The sequence below is a fragment of the Cervus canadensis genome, chromosome 21, assembly GCF_019320065.1.
Source record: "Cervus canadensis isolate Bull #8, Minnesota chromosome 21, ASM1932006v1, whole genome shotgun sequence".
NCBI classification, from domain to species: Eukaryota; Metazoa; Chordata; class Mammalia; order Artiodactyla; family Cervidae; genus Cervus; species Cervus canadensis.
Window position 1 is genome coordinate 58916542 of NC_057406.1, and position 15435 is coordinate 58931976.

Below are 15435 nucleotides of genomic sequence, written 5' to 3' on the forward strand. Positions count from 1 at the left end.
CAGCTCATATTCTGATAGGAGAGGATGCTTTGGGGGACTGGAAACTGAATATTGGAAATCAGACTGAGCAAATCTGGAATGTTTGGACCTATATGTTTTAGTGTCTCTTCAGCCAACGGAGGGAGGCCTGATGTTGCCCCTTGTGGGAAAGCCCTCGGTGATACAACCAATGTGTTTTAAGGGCATGGTTGAGCCATCACTTTTTCTTATCACCTCTGTATTGCTTTCATTCTGATTCTGGGTTGAATTCTATTGAAAAAATATCATAAATCACAGAAGCTGAATCTCTTTGAAAACCCAGTGCTTCCTATCTCACTCATGACTGTAGACTAATCCACAGATGGTGTCGAGCAACAGGACTGAGGCTTGGAGACAGTGACTGAGAATCGGGAAATAAACATATTGGCAAAGCAAGGCAGAGAAGGACTGGCTGGGACTGCAGGCCATGCCTCCCTCTCCCCTCCCCCACTCTCCCTGTAGAGCCTCCTCCCTCCCTCCTCCCCCTCCTTCCCTCCTCCTCCCTCCTCCCCACTGTCTCTCCTCCTCACTGTCTCCCTCCATCTCTCTTCTCACTCGCTCACCATCTCCATCTCCCCTCCTCTTTCCCTCCTTCTGTCTCTCTCTCTTTTGAAAGAGACAAAAGAAACCATTCCTTTCCTTTGTCTCCTTGGCCAGCCTTTTTTTCCACAACTCCCAATTGTGACTCCTTGGCCTTATAGTTCTATTGGATTGATAGGTCTTTAGAGATGAGTTTATCCATCTCATTTTAAAGGTTTTTCCTTGTATTGCTTTTTGAAAAAATTGTGATAAAAATGCACAACAAAATCTACCATCTTAACCACTTTGAAGTATACAGTTCAGTTGTACTAAAATACTGTGTCAACCATCTCGTTTTACAGATGGGAAGCCTGAGGCTCAGAGGGACTGGAACATGCCGAGGGACGTGGCAGGGAGAGGACTCACACTCAGACTCTGGATCGCCTTCTGGGTCCTGAAAGAGGGTAGGACCATGCCAAAGGGAAGAGGAGGAACAGGGGAGAGGCCGAGGCGTGGGCCACGGGCAGGAGATGCTGGGGCATATTTAGACAATGGTCCGTGCTCTGTTCTCTGCTGCTTAGCTGGAAAAGGCGTGAACTATCAAATGAAACTGAAAACATACTCAGTGAAAGAAACCAGGCACAAAAATCATCCACATACTGTATGATTCCATTTACAGGAAGTATCCAGAATAGGTAAATTCATAGGTGCAGAAAGTGGGTTGGTGGTGGTCAGGGGCTGGCAGAGACCAGAGAATGACTGCTTAATGAGTAAAGGGTATTATTATTGTTATGGGTGATGAAGAGGTTTGGGAACTAGACAGAGATGATGGTCCCACAATACTGTGAAGACATTAAATGCCACTGAAACATAGTATTCATCCAAAGAACACTGTCTTTTATTACAGGTTAAATATTTAAAGAGGAACATAATAATCTATAATAATACATGTATAATAATAATATAACTGAAAACTACATTATATTGTGTATTTATTATTATCTACTGAATTTGTTTTCACTTGTTTAAAGAGATGTTAATTGCTTCTTATGAATATTGAATTTTGTTTTCCTCCTAATGAGAAAAAATGCCACTGAAAGCTTTACTTTAAAATGTAGCTTTCTGTTCTGTGAATGTCACCTGAGTTAAAAACATTTTTCCCCCCAAGATTGTTAGTGAATCTTGCAGATGACAAAATATCACATAGCAGATGTTTTCTTGGGCGTAGTCGTGGTGGGTGACACTCAGCAGACAGGAGACAGATGGGAGACACTGCCTTCCCTTTGCCCTGAAGGATTTCCTCGTCCACCTTGACAGCAGTAGCTTGTAGGAGTGACCAGAAGTGACAGTGTGCTCCCTTTCTGGATGTTTCTTGCCCTCTCCCTCCTGCAGGCCCATGACAACAGTTGCTCATCCCTCATGACTTAATTCAGGTGTCAGCTCTTTCCTGAAGCCCTCTTTAATCGCTCCCCACCCCCAATTGCACGCCATGCTCATGTTCCCTGCATTTACCAGGACAGTTGCTGTGGCGCGATTATCCACTGACTTGTCTGGCCCCACCCTGCCTATGAGCCTGTTGGGATCAGGGACCTTTCAGAGGCAGAGTGAAAAGAAAACCACGTAGACCTTGATGCCACATCGACCTGGTTTCAAAGCGTGGCTTGGCCGACTTGTTAGCTGGATGACCTTGGGGCAAATTGCTTAGCCTTTAGGAACATCAGTTTCACATCTGGAGAATGAAGATGAGATTTCCACTATAGGGCTGTGTCAAGGCACCTTGATTATATAATCTTATTCCCTGAGAGATCTTTATCTTCTTCTTCTTCTCCAGCTCCTTTTCCATTATGGTTATTTACTTTTGATTTTCCCTTAGTTTCAGCCCATTCTGAATATTTTCAAACTGTCTCTCTGAGCAGGTGAACAGCAGAATGGGTAGCCTGGTGTCCATAGGGGAGGGCTGCAGTGGTGCAAGTGGGGCAAGCAGAGTGAGGTGGGGCAGGGAGGGGGGTAAGTATCTGGGAACAGTGATGTCTGCTGCCATCGCCTAGGGACAGGAAAGGACAGTTAGCTTGGATTGCCAGCTCATCCTGTGTGATGCAGCCAGAGAGTCACCCTCTCTGAGCCTCCACTTCTGGTTGTGTAAGTGGGGATTCGTGTGAGGACTTCCCTGGAGTGTGGTGAGGGTGAAATACACACCCATGGAAAGGTCTGTATAGTCAAAGCTATACAGTAGTCATTTTCAGATGTGAGAGTTGAACCATAAAGAAGGCTGAGCACAGAAGAATTGATGCTTTCACACTGTGGTGCTGGAGAAGACTGTTGAGAGTCCCTTGGGCAGCAAGGAGATCAAATCAGTCAATCCTAAAGGAAATCAGTCCTGATTATTCGTTGGAAGGACTGATGCTGAAACTGAAGCTCCAATACTTTGGCCACCTGATGCAAACAGCTGACTCATTGGAAAAGACCCTGATGCTGGGAAAGATTGAAGGCAGGAGGAGAAGGGGATGACAGGGGATGAGATACTTGGATGGCATCGTCAACTTAATGGGCATAAGTTTTGAGCAAACTCTGGGTGATAGTGAAGGACAGGGAAGCCTGGCATGCTGCAGTCCATGAGGTCGCAGAGTCAGACACGACTGAGCGACTGAACAACGACATGGGAAGACCTGATGCAGACAGCGGTCATAGGAATGGAGCGTGTGCTCAATAGCTGCACATGCACAGACGTACCACCAGATGCCTTGCTTTTGTAGTATCCCTGCTAAATTGGAGAATGATGTCATGCACAGAAATAGAAATGTACTCAGCTGTTTGCTGGGTTCTGAACAGATTCTTCAGTCAGTGAGCTTTCAGGAACTCCAAACTTCTACCCAAATTCTTAAAATGATTTGCAGACAAGTAAGAAAGGAGACAACTTGGCAACTGAACAACAATAACAAGAAAGGAATTCGGTCTCCCAGGTGGTTCAGTGTCTGCCAACACAGGAGATGTAAGAGACGTGGGTTTGATCCCTGGGTTGAGAATGTCTCCTGGAGGAGGGCAGGGCAACCCACTCCAGTATTCTTGCCTGGAGAATCCCATGGACAGAGGAGCTTGGCAGGCTGTAGTCCATGGGGTCACAAAGAGTCAGAAATGTCTGAAGCGACCTAGCACAGACACAAGAAAGGACACTTCTGTTCTTCTTTTTTTGCCTTTTTAAAATTGAAGTAAAAGTTGATTTACAATGTTGTATTAGTTTCTGGTGTCTGGCAAAGCTAAGTTTTACATATATGTGTATATCTGTATAGATTCTTTTGCATATTCTTCTCCATTGTCGTTTACTACAAGATTATGAATATAGTTCCCTATACTTTACAGTAGGACATTGTTCTTTTTTATTTTATATTCTATTTTATGTCCAATAGTTTTTATCTGCTAATCCCAAACTCCTAGTTTATCCATCCCCCATTTTTTCCCACTTTAGTAACCATAAATTTGTTTTCTCTGACAGTATGTTTCTGTTTGGTAAATAAGTTCATTTGTATCATATGTTAAATTCCACATATAAGTGATATCATATGACATTTGTCACTCTTGGACTTACTTCACTTAGTATGATAATCCATGTTGCTGCAAATGGCATTATTTCACTCTTTTTATGGCTGAGTAATAGTCCATCACATATATATATATACATACACATATATATTTATATATTGCATCTTTATCTATTTATTTGTCGATGGACATTTAGATTGCTTCCATGTCTTGGCTATTATACATAGTGCTGCTATGAGCATTAGGGTGAATGTATCTTTTTGAATTAGAGTTTTAGGGGAGTTCCATTCTTGTTGTCACAGCTGGGACCTGGTCTTGCAGGCTGAGAGGTGAGCAGGTAAGGGACCAGAGGCAGGAAGTGACCCCCCACTTGAATTCCCTCAGACCACAAGTGTGGGCTAAGGCCTCTCACTTTTGTTGGGTGAGGAGGGTTGAGAAGCATGACCTGGACTATCCTCCAGGACACGTGAAAGTCAAGTCCCAGTGTTGAGTGACTTTGGAGCAAGGAGGGAGACGGGGGTCCCACTCTCCAGGCTGAGTAGGTTGTAGCAAGCAGTTCCCCAAAGACTCTAAACTCCAGGGCAAGAGCGCAGTTGAAATTTTAGATCCACAAGTGATAAAGAAACATCAGTAGGATGAATCAAAAACATGGGCTGGTCCCTGAATTCCCTCCTCTCACTCCCCTCCCTACTCAATGGAAGGAAATGTTCTGTAAATTCTAGACCACCTGGGAACTCAAGGAGGTGCTCTATCCACTTGAGCTCAGTTTTTCTATATGTCAAATGGGCACAATCTACCCACTTCAGCAGATTCCTGTCTAAGATGGTACGTTAAAGCTCCCATCCAGAGTGGGGTTTCACACAGGCTCAGCAGGGCTGTTCCTCCCTCTTTTCTCTTACACTATATTGGAACCACTTACCTCTCCAGACTTCCGTCTTCTCTGAAAAGTGGAGGAAATGTGTGGCCCCTGTTCCCATGAAGGGAAATGTGTGAGCTGCAAAGGCAGTGGTTGGACTCCCTGTCCCCTCTGAGCCCAGGATGTGCTGAGTGGGCAGTGAAGAAAGGCAGAGATGTCCCAGGAGCCAACGCTGCTCTGGAGCATGGTCCCTCCTTCCATGGACACCCTCCTGGTCTGATCCCAGTTCTCCGTGACTCTCAAGCTCTGAAGAAACAAGATCCCAGTCTGGTTCCATCCTCATCTGTTTCCTGAGATTCCTTCAGAGGTCCATGGACTGACTGCCCATCCTGGGCTGAAGAAAGGAGTCTTCTGGGTCTTTCTTTAGGTCCACCTTATCTGCATTAGATGGGACAGACCTGAGAACCTTTGTCTTCATGATGTGAAATCAGTCAGTGGGTCCCTAACAGGTATTCTCTGAGCAAAACACCTAGGAAAATACTTCTGCCCTTAAAGAGGATGCAGTTACAATACAGATTAATATATTAATATATCTACTATGGTACTTGAAATAGATGTGGATACATGTAACTTTGTATATGCATGTAAATATGTATATACGCCTCCAAGCATTTCTTCATCAGCTCTCTATGCCCTACAGTTCAAGCTGCTATTAAAGTCTTTCTTGGACCATCGCAGTAAATAGCCATATAGATATATGCACAAGTAAGAGTGATAATATTCCTACATGGTGTTAACACTGGGCATAATTCCAGCCATTTTGCATTTTTCAACTCATCTATCATCTAAATGAGTTTCAGCAAACTCCGGGAGATATTAAAGGACAGGGAAACCTGGCATGCTGTAGTCCATGGGGTCGCGGAGAGTCGGACATGACTTAGAGACTGAACAACCGCAATCCTCTAAAACTATCATTATTCCCATTTTACAGATGAAAAAAGTAAGGCATCAGAGAGGCTAAGTATCTTGCCTAAAGTCACACAGCAGATAAGTAACAGAGCTGGGATTTGAACCCAGGCAGTCTGGCTCCAGACCCTGTGCTCTTCATTCTGTAATCTCCTGACACTCACTAGCAGCAGCCTCTTATGTGCACATCATCTGCAGAATCAGCCCCTTCAACCATTCTTCACACCTACCTTCTGGAACCTACCTCCCTATTACCTAAAACCCTCCAGCCCACCCCTCACCCCCATCTATCTTTGTGATAGCGGTGAAACCCCTTGAGCAGGTCCCAATGCCCTCCTCTGCCTCATTTGTAGAAGTGGCTCCTTTGCAACATGCACTTGAGGATCAATATCTCTGTCTTTTTCAGTAGGAAGCCTCCTTTATGACATCAAAATAATTCTTGAACCGAGCATGGCAATAGTTCTACTTTTAGTATCTATCGATTTAGAAAACATCTACCAGCAAAGAGCTACCCTGAATTCCATAATACTTTAAAATATATTTGATGAATTGTGATATGTGCTATATTACTTTTTCAGTTTATAAACCAGGCTGGATTCAGAGATAAATTCTCAGACTTATACTAAATCCCTGAACCCAGAGATCCTTATCCCTCAGCTAGGAAATCACTGGTTTTCTCCACTCTTTCAAAATCTTGCAAGTTCCCAAGGCACCTTTGAACATGCTGATACCTTGTCCTGGAGTGACCCTCCCTAAGGACCCAGCTTAAGCACCACCTCCTCTGGGGAGTCCTTCCTGACTCATCTCATCACCACATCACTGCCCAGCAAATAGCTCTGCCCCATTGTCTCTGCACCATGGCCCCTTCTTTACCATTGCTCACGTCACATGGTCCTATTGTCATTTATTTGCAAACACTACTGTATAATTTGGCCAAGTACAGGAGCCTTGGCATCCATGAGACCCAGTTTTCTGTCTTGGCTGTAGCATCTCCTAGCTTTGTGAACTTGGGCAAGCTTGAGCAAATGCCTTCTCTATTTTTAAGCATCAGATTCTTCACCTGTAAAATGAGGATGCTTGTACCACCTGTCTTCCTAGCATCACCTGACACATTTCTGATAATAGAGCCATTCTTTCCTCTTTTCTTCATCTCTATTTTAAAATAAAGAATCCATTCTATGTGGTTTTATGGGGCTGCAGTGGTGGTAGGTGTTCCAGACCTGGACAAAAGGAGGGCTCCATCTCCTACTCACAGTAATTGGCTTGAAAGTAGGCATGTGGCTCCAAACAAGCTAATCTAGTCCCGTCTGGAACTTTCTGTTAAGAAAATAAGAAGAGGTTGTCTGATCACTCAGGGGTTGCTATGTGGTAAAATGTGGTTCTAGAGGGGTGGACAACTATCTTACCCATCACATAGAAAGAATCTAAGAAATGGAGAGGAAGATGAAACATTGATCACATCATACAAGTCTCTTGATCCAACCATTCCTGAAGACAGTGAACTCCTGGGTTTCTAATTAAAAAGCCAATAAATCCTTCCCCACCCTTTTCCTTTTAAACTTAAACTAGCACTAGTCAAGTTTATTTCCCTTGCACCAAACAGAATTCTATGGCAGTCTATGGACGCTGGTGGTTCTTGATGAACCATGCTTTTTAGTATTCATGCCCCTGAGTTGTCAACTCCTATTGACTATGAGCGGCGCTTGCAAGTGATCAATGGAATGAGATGAAAGTGATGCTGTGCCTATTGTGGGCCTAAGCCTGAAGAAGGCTTGACAGCTTCTGTCCTCTTGGAAGGCCTGGGCGGCTCTGTAAGTTCCGGACAGACCATGTGGAGATGCCACATGAAGAGGAAGACATCCAGATGCCACGCAGAGAGATAGAAGCTCAGTTTTCTGGTGTCGTAGCTGAGTCCAGTGCCCTGTCAACCTTCCAGCTGAATGAAGCCACATAAGTGATCACAGGCAAGACCAGATAAATCACCCAGTCTAGTCCTGTTCAGATTACAGTATTTGGAGTGATGATAAAATGATTGCTCTTTTAAGCCACTGTGATTTGGTGTAGCTTATTTTACAGCAGTAAATAACAGGAGCACTGACTAATATACTTCTTCATAGCGTTGTTGTTAGAACTGAGATACTGCATGTAAATTGCTTAGCACAGTGCCTGGCACATAGAAAATGCTCATTAAGTATCAACTATTCTTTTTCTTATCATTGTTATTATTATTGTTACCCAAATTTTGTTGCTATCCAAATGTTTGCTGCCCAAACTAGATTGTGATGTCATTGTATCATATACATTGCTATATCCCTGGGATCCAGCCCAGAACATGACATATGTTTAGCACTCTGTCAATGTTGCTTTCAATGAATGAATGAAGAGCGAAAGAAGTGTTCACAAATGCAAAATTCAGTGCATCATGCATAGTTTATCCTTAGCATATATTTTTGATCTGTGTATACTTCAGATGGAATTTGATTCAAAGTTGTCTAGACCACTGAGGGTCTAGAAGAATTTCCAGGACAACTGATCTCCTTGTAGTAACTCAGTGATCCAGATTGAGGGAGATTTCAGAAGTCTGTGGCTATACCATCTAGAACATGGCCTCTGACTGGGTAGTATATCAGGTGAACACAGACATGGTAAACACCACATCGGCTCTTAAATTCTTTCTGGTAGAAGGGCACACCATACTTCCTATTACATTTCATTGGCCAAAGCTAGTCATGTGGCCCCATCGAATTTCATATGTGACAGAGGGCTGTTCTCAGGAAGACGGAGTTCCTTAAACCTTCCCCCCCTCCCAGCAGGTGCTCACGCCTCACGGACAAGATGGTCAACAGCTCTTCCACTAGATTAGCCCTGGTATAGTGAAAAAGATACTACTCCATGCATCTCATTTTACAGAGAGAAAATCAAGACTAATAAGCAAAGTGACTTCCTCAGACCCCCGAGATTGATCAATTTTTATTTAAAAGATTTAATATATATGAGATAATGCTAGTCTAGAAAAATGGTAAGAGTAATTCTCTGCAGTGGGGTCATGGTGTTCAGTAGAATTCCTTCAATTTTTCTGTACATTTGACATTTTCTGTAATGTTGGAAATTTAAATTTACTTTTAAAATAGTTAACATTAATACACTTACATTATTCAAAATTCAGAAGGTATCAAAAGTTAAATATTATCAAGTCTTCCTTCTACCCTGTCCCAGGTTCCCAGGTTCTTTCCCAAAGGCAACCAATATTATCAGCCTCTTATGATTCCTTCAAGGGATAATCTGTGTCTGGGCAACCACAGTTACAAACAGATGCAGGCTTCTCCATTTTTTTTTTTTTTTATCATTAGGTAGCAGAGTTTTGCTAAAAGAACACACTGGTCATAGCAAACACTCTCTTCCAACAGCACAAGAGATGACTCTACCCATGGACATCACCAGATGGTCAATACCAAAATCAGACAGATTATATTCTTTGCAGCCGAAGATGGAGAACCTCTATACAGTCAGCAAAAACAAGACTGGGAGCTGACTGTGGCTCAGATCATGAATTCCTTATTGCCAAATTCAGACTTAAATTGAAGAAAGTAGGGAAAACCACTATGCCATTCAGGTATGACCTAAATCAAATCCCTTATGATTATACAGTGAAAGTTACAAACAGATTCAAGGTATTAGATCTGATAGACAGAGTACCTGAAGAACTATGAACAGAAGTTCATGACATTGTACAGGAGGTGGTGATCAAGGCCATCCCCAAGAAAAAGAAATGCATATGACCCAGCAATCCCACTTCTGGGCATACGCACTAAGGAAACCAGATCTGAAAGAGACACATGCACCCCAATGTTCATCGCAGCACTGTTTATAATAGCCAGGACATGGAAGCAACCTAGGTGCCCATCAGTAGACGAATGGATAAGGAAACTGTGATACATATACACCATGGAATATTACTCAGCCATTAAAGCGAATTCATTTGAATCAGTTCTAATGAGAAGGATGGAACTGGAGCCCATTATACACAGTGAAGTAAGCCAGAAAGACAAAGACCAATACAGTATACTAATGCATATATATGGAATTTAGAAAGATGGTAACGATAAACCTATATGGAAAACAGAAAAAGAGACACAGATGTACAGAATAGACTTTTGGACTCTGTGGGAGAAGGCAAGGGTGGGATGTTTCGAGAGAACAGCATCGAAACATGTATATTATCAAGGGTGAAACAGATCACCAGCCCAGGCTGGATGCATGAGACAAGTGCTCGGGCCTGGTGCACTGGGAAGACCCAGAGGGATGGGGTGAGGAGGGAGGTGGGAGGGGGGATCGGGATGGGGAACACATGTAAATCCATGGCTGATTCATGTCAATGTATGGCAAAAACCACTACAATATTGTAAAGTAATTAGCCTCCAACTAATAAAAATAAATGGGAAAAAAAAAGAAAAGAAAAAAAAGAAATGCAAAAAGGCAAAATGGTTGTCTGAGGAGGCCTTACAAATAGCCAAGGAAAGAAGAGAAGCTAAAGACAAAGGAGAAAAGGAAAGATATACCCATCTGAATGCAGAGTTCCAAAGAATAGCAAGGAGAGATAAGAAAGCCTTACTAAGTGATCAGTGTAAAGAAATAGAGGAAAACAATACAGTGGGAGACTAGAGATCTCTTCAAGAAAATTAGAGATACCAAGGGAACATTTGATGCAAAGATGGGCACAATAAAGGACAGAAATGGTATGGACCTAACAGAAGCAGAAGATATTAAGAAGAGGTGGTAAGAATACACAGAACTATACAAAGAAGATCTTCATGACCCAGATAACCATGATGGTGTGATCCCTCACCTTGAGCCAGACATCCTGGAATGCAAAGTCAAGTAGGCCTTAGGAAGCATCACTATGAATAAAGCTAGTGGAGGTGATAGAATTCTAGCTGAGCTATTTCAAGTCCTAAAAGATGATGCTGTGAAAGTGCTGCACTCATTATGCCAACAAATTTGGAAAACTCAGCAGTGGCCACAGGACTGGAAAAGGTCAGTTTTCATTCCAATCCCAATGAAAGGCAATGCCAAAGAATGCTCAAACTACCACACAATTACACTCACCTCACACGCTAGCAAAGTAATGCTCAAAATTCTGCAAGTGAGTCTTCAACAGTATGTGAACTATGAGCTTCCAGATGTTCAAGCTGGATTAGAAAAGGCAGAGGAACCAGAAATCAAATTTTCAACATCCATTGTATCACTGAAATAGCAAGAGAGTTCCAGAAAAATATCTACTTCTGCTTTATTGAATATGCCAAAGTCTTTGACTGTGTGGATCACAGCAAACTGGAAAATTCTTAAAGAGGTGGGAATACCAGACCACCTGACCTGCCTGCTGAGAAATCTGTATGCAGGTCAGGAAGCAACAGTTAGAACCGGACATGGAACAATGGACTGGTTCCAAATTGGGAAAGGAGTATGTCAAGGCTATATATTGTCATGCTGCTTATTTAACTTATATGCAGAGTACATCATGAGAAACGCTGGGCTGGATGAAGCACAAATTGGAATCAAGATTGCCGGGAGAAATATCAATAACCTCAGATATGCAGATGGTACCACTCTTATGGCAGAAAGTGAAGAGGAACTGAAGAGTCTCTTGATGCAAGTGAAAGAGGAAAGTGCAAAAACTGGCTTAAAACTCAACATTCAAAAAGTGAAGATCACAACATCTGGTTCCATTACTTCATGGCAAATAGATGGGGAAACAATGGGAACAGTGAGAGATTTTATTTTGTTGGGCTCCAGAATCACTGCAGTTGGTGACTGTAACCATGAAGTTAAAAAACACTTGCTCCTTGGAAGAAAAGTTATGACCATATTAGAAAGCAGAGACATTACTTTGCTGACGAAGTTCTGTCTAGTCAAAGCTATGGTTTTTCCAGTAGTCGTGTACGGATGTTAGAGTTGGACCATAAAGAAAGCTGAGTGCTGAAGAATCGATGCTTTTGAACTGTGGTGTTAAAGAAGACTCTTGTGAGTCTCTTGGACTGCAAGGCGATCAAACCAGTCAATCCCAAAGGAAATCAGTCCTGAATATTCATTGGAAGGACTGATGTTGAAGCTGAAACTCCAGTACTTTGGCCACCTCATGCGAAGAGTTGACTCATTGAAAAAGACCCTGACGCTGGGAAAGACTGAGGGCAGGAGGAGAAGGGGATGACAGAGGATGAGATGGTTGGATGGCATCACTGACTCAATGGACATAAGTTTGAGCAGGCTCCAGGAATTGGTGATGGACAAGGAAACCTGGTGTGCTGCAGTCCATGGGGTGGCAGAGTTGGACATAACTGAGTGACTGAACTGAACCCTCTACACACACAGCTATGCATTGAGAATGTCCCTTGCACTAGCTAAATGATTTGTACCCAGTATCTCTTTAATCCTCATAGCAACTCTGTGAGGGAATCGTGATGTTCCCATTTCATGGGTGAGAAAACTGAACTACAGAGAAATTAAGTGAATTGTTCTAGATCCCATGAATAATAAGTGGAAGCATTAAGATATTAATCTAGGTTTTCTGACCCCAAATTCTGGGCTATGAGCTGCCACCTTGCAGCACAGGCATGGAGGATCAGGGGGATGTTCTGGTGTTTTGAACACAGGGATGGCATTGAAACACACTCCTGATGGGACTCAAACCCAGCCATACCCCAGACTGGGACTTGAACCACAGTTCTTGGCTTAGAGGGGAAGCAAACCCACTGTCTTTTAATTGAAAGTCTCAAGACTTACTGGAGCTCAGGTTCTTTTGTCTTGATGCAGAAAGGATTCAGCGTGAGGCAAAGTGATGGGCAAAGAGTGAATGTATCAGCATAAGATGCTTGTGAGAGATACAAGCAGGTAGGCAAGGGAGTACAGCCCTGAGGACAAAGAGGGCTGCATTTTTATAATTAAAGAAAAAGTGGGGAGTGAAGAAGACCATCTTCTTTCCCCAAAGAGTAGACATCAAAGCTTACATCATTAGTTTCTCCTTTGATCCTATATGGTCTAACCGGGGCTGTTGTGGTGCTATTTAAATAACTAGTATGTTGGTACAGGGTGGTAACATATGCTAACATATGGAGATTCAACTCAGGTTTCAATGTAATATCCTCCTTCCCCTAGTTTTTTCACCTTTCACCTATATTCCTGTATTAACTACATGCAGAAATGCTACTCTTCAAGGCCCATTAACGCTTTGACTGCCTGTAGCAAGATTGAGACTCCATAGCTATTGTCTTGTGTTTTAACAATCAGGATTGGTGGCTTGAATGTGCCTGGTGCTTGAATGTGCCTGGTCTTCCTTCAAGGCAAAGTAGATTGCTGCCAGGTTACTGGATTCTTCTCTTCCATGGTCATTAGCTTACAATAGTCTCCCTAGCATGGTATGCGGCTGCTGCTGCTAAGTCGCTTCAGTCCTGTCCGACTCTGTGCGACCCCATAGACGGCAGCCCACCAGGCTCCCCCGTCCCTGGGATTCTCCAGGCAAGAACACTGGGGTGGGTTGCCATTGCCTTCTCTGCTAACATGCCATAGGATTTTCTAAATGAAGCTAGAAATGAGAACAGGTACATCACTGTGTGAACTAAGTCCCATTCAAGTGTTAATGAGGCTCCGGTGCATCCTGCTAACTTTCACCAGTGTCTCCTGGGATGAAAATAGATTTACAACTGTCACAGTGACTAAGCAGGTATAACCAGAAGCAATTTTGTCTCTCTGTCCCACTCCAGTGCTATGGGGCTGGTTCCTGCTCTGATTCTGTAAGCAATTATCTCACTCTTTAGGTAATTAAAAGTGCTTTCATGCTGGTAGACACCCCAGGTATATCAGTTCAGTAACCAGCATGTCAAGTTTTATTTAATGGTTGAAATTCCAAATTTTATTCAGAGATAAAGCTTCACCCCTCCTCTGGCTGCCAGAGAAGGAGCCTGCAATGGGAAAAGGGGATGGGGCCAGATTTCTTGATTCTCTGTATTTCACTCTAACAGATCCAACCAGTCCATCCTAAAGGAGAGCTGTCCTGGGTGTTCATTGGAAGGACTGATGTTGAAGCTGAAACTCCAATACTTTGGCCACCTGATGCGAAGAGCTGACTCATTTGAAAAGACCTTGATGCTGGGAAAGATTGAAGGCAGGAGGAGAAGGGGACGACAGAGGATGAGATGGTTGGATGGCATCACCGACTCAATGGACATGGGTTTGGGTGGACTCTGGGAGTTGGTGATGGACAGGGAGGCCTGGCATGCTGCGGTTCATGGGATCGCAAAGAGTTGGACATGACTGACCAACTGAACTGAACTGAACTCATCCTCTAGCTTGCTAAGAATTGATGTTAAGAGGCCAGGGAGGTTCTTGCCTCTGTGGCACTCTTGGTAAGGGGTATAGGCTCTTTCTGGGTTTGAAAGTAAAAGTGTTAGTCACTTTGTCATGTCCCATTCTCTGCAACCCCAGAGAAGCCCACCAGGCTTCTCTGTCCATAGAATTCTCCAGGCAAGATTACTGGAGTGAGTGACCATATCCTTCTCCAGGGGATCTTTCCAACCCAGGAATTGAACCTGGGTCTCCCATATTGCAGGCAGATTATTTACCGTCTGAGCCACCAGGGATCAGATCTTTAAAGTTGAGTGTTTTAGGAGGCCACTTATGTGGATTCTTTGGAGATTCTCATTGCTAAGAACTTTTCCCTCTTTTGTGGGTGGCATTTCTCAGAAAGGACACTGAAGACTCCTCTCTTGGTCCCTGGGCATCCACCTCCAGCCCTGCAGCAGTTTTCTGCTGAGGTATCTTCATTCCTCTAGGCAGCGGTCAAGGGCAGGATCTGAGACCATCTTTTGCTAGCTTGTTCTCTTCTGTGATCATGTTTACAGAAGACAAGCTCCCCACACAGCATTAGACTCTCTGTAGCTAGGAGTTCTGTCACTTGTCAATCAGAGTTATGTACTCTGCTGCCCCTGACCACTTCATCAGACAATAATCTATGAGGCCTTAAGTATCCAGAATACCTGAGTCAGCCTTTTGCATTGGCCTGCTTGGAGCTTCCCAAGCACTCCCTGGTGGATTAATCTGCAAGGTGGCCACCAACAATTCCTCTCATCTGTATGCACACTCCACTGATCTCAGCAAGAGGTAGTCTTTCCTCCTCTCTTTTGATGGGTGGAGATGACCTCTTGACGTATTTGACCAACTGAAAAGGTACAAGTGATTTGTGCAAGTTCTGAAATCTGGACTTCAAGATACTGTGTAGCTTCCACTTTTGCTCTTTTGGGATCCAACTGGCATGTAGAGAAGCTCAGGTTAGACTTCTGAATGATGAGAAACCAGATGAAAAGAGACAGACCTGGCCAGTCCTCCACCATTCCAGCTAGTCCAGCTTTCAGCTAAATGCAGTCACATGAGTGAGCCCAACTTACATCATGTGGAAGAAGAGCTGCCCACCAAAACCCAGCTGACCTACAGAATCATTAGACACAATGCATTGTTGCTTTAAACCACTTATCATGACAATAGAAAAT

General features: G+C 43.4%; 1 long non-coding RNA gene across 1 annotated transcript in view; it reads left to right on the top strand.

Moving 5' to 3' along the window:
- Positions 1 to 13938, top strand: part of LOC122423918 — a 54675-nt gene extending 40737 nt beyond the window's left edge. Inside the window, exons 2-3 of the long non-coding RNA XR_006264241.1 lie at positions 900 to 1001; positions 13912 to 13938. This is a non-coding gene — a long non-coding RNA (uncharacterized LOC122423918). The remainder of the gene's footprint in view (positions 1 to 899; positions 1002 to 13911) is intronic.
- Positions 13939 to 15435: the final 1497 nt, after the last annotated feature.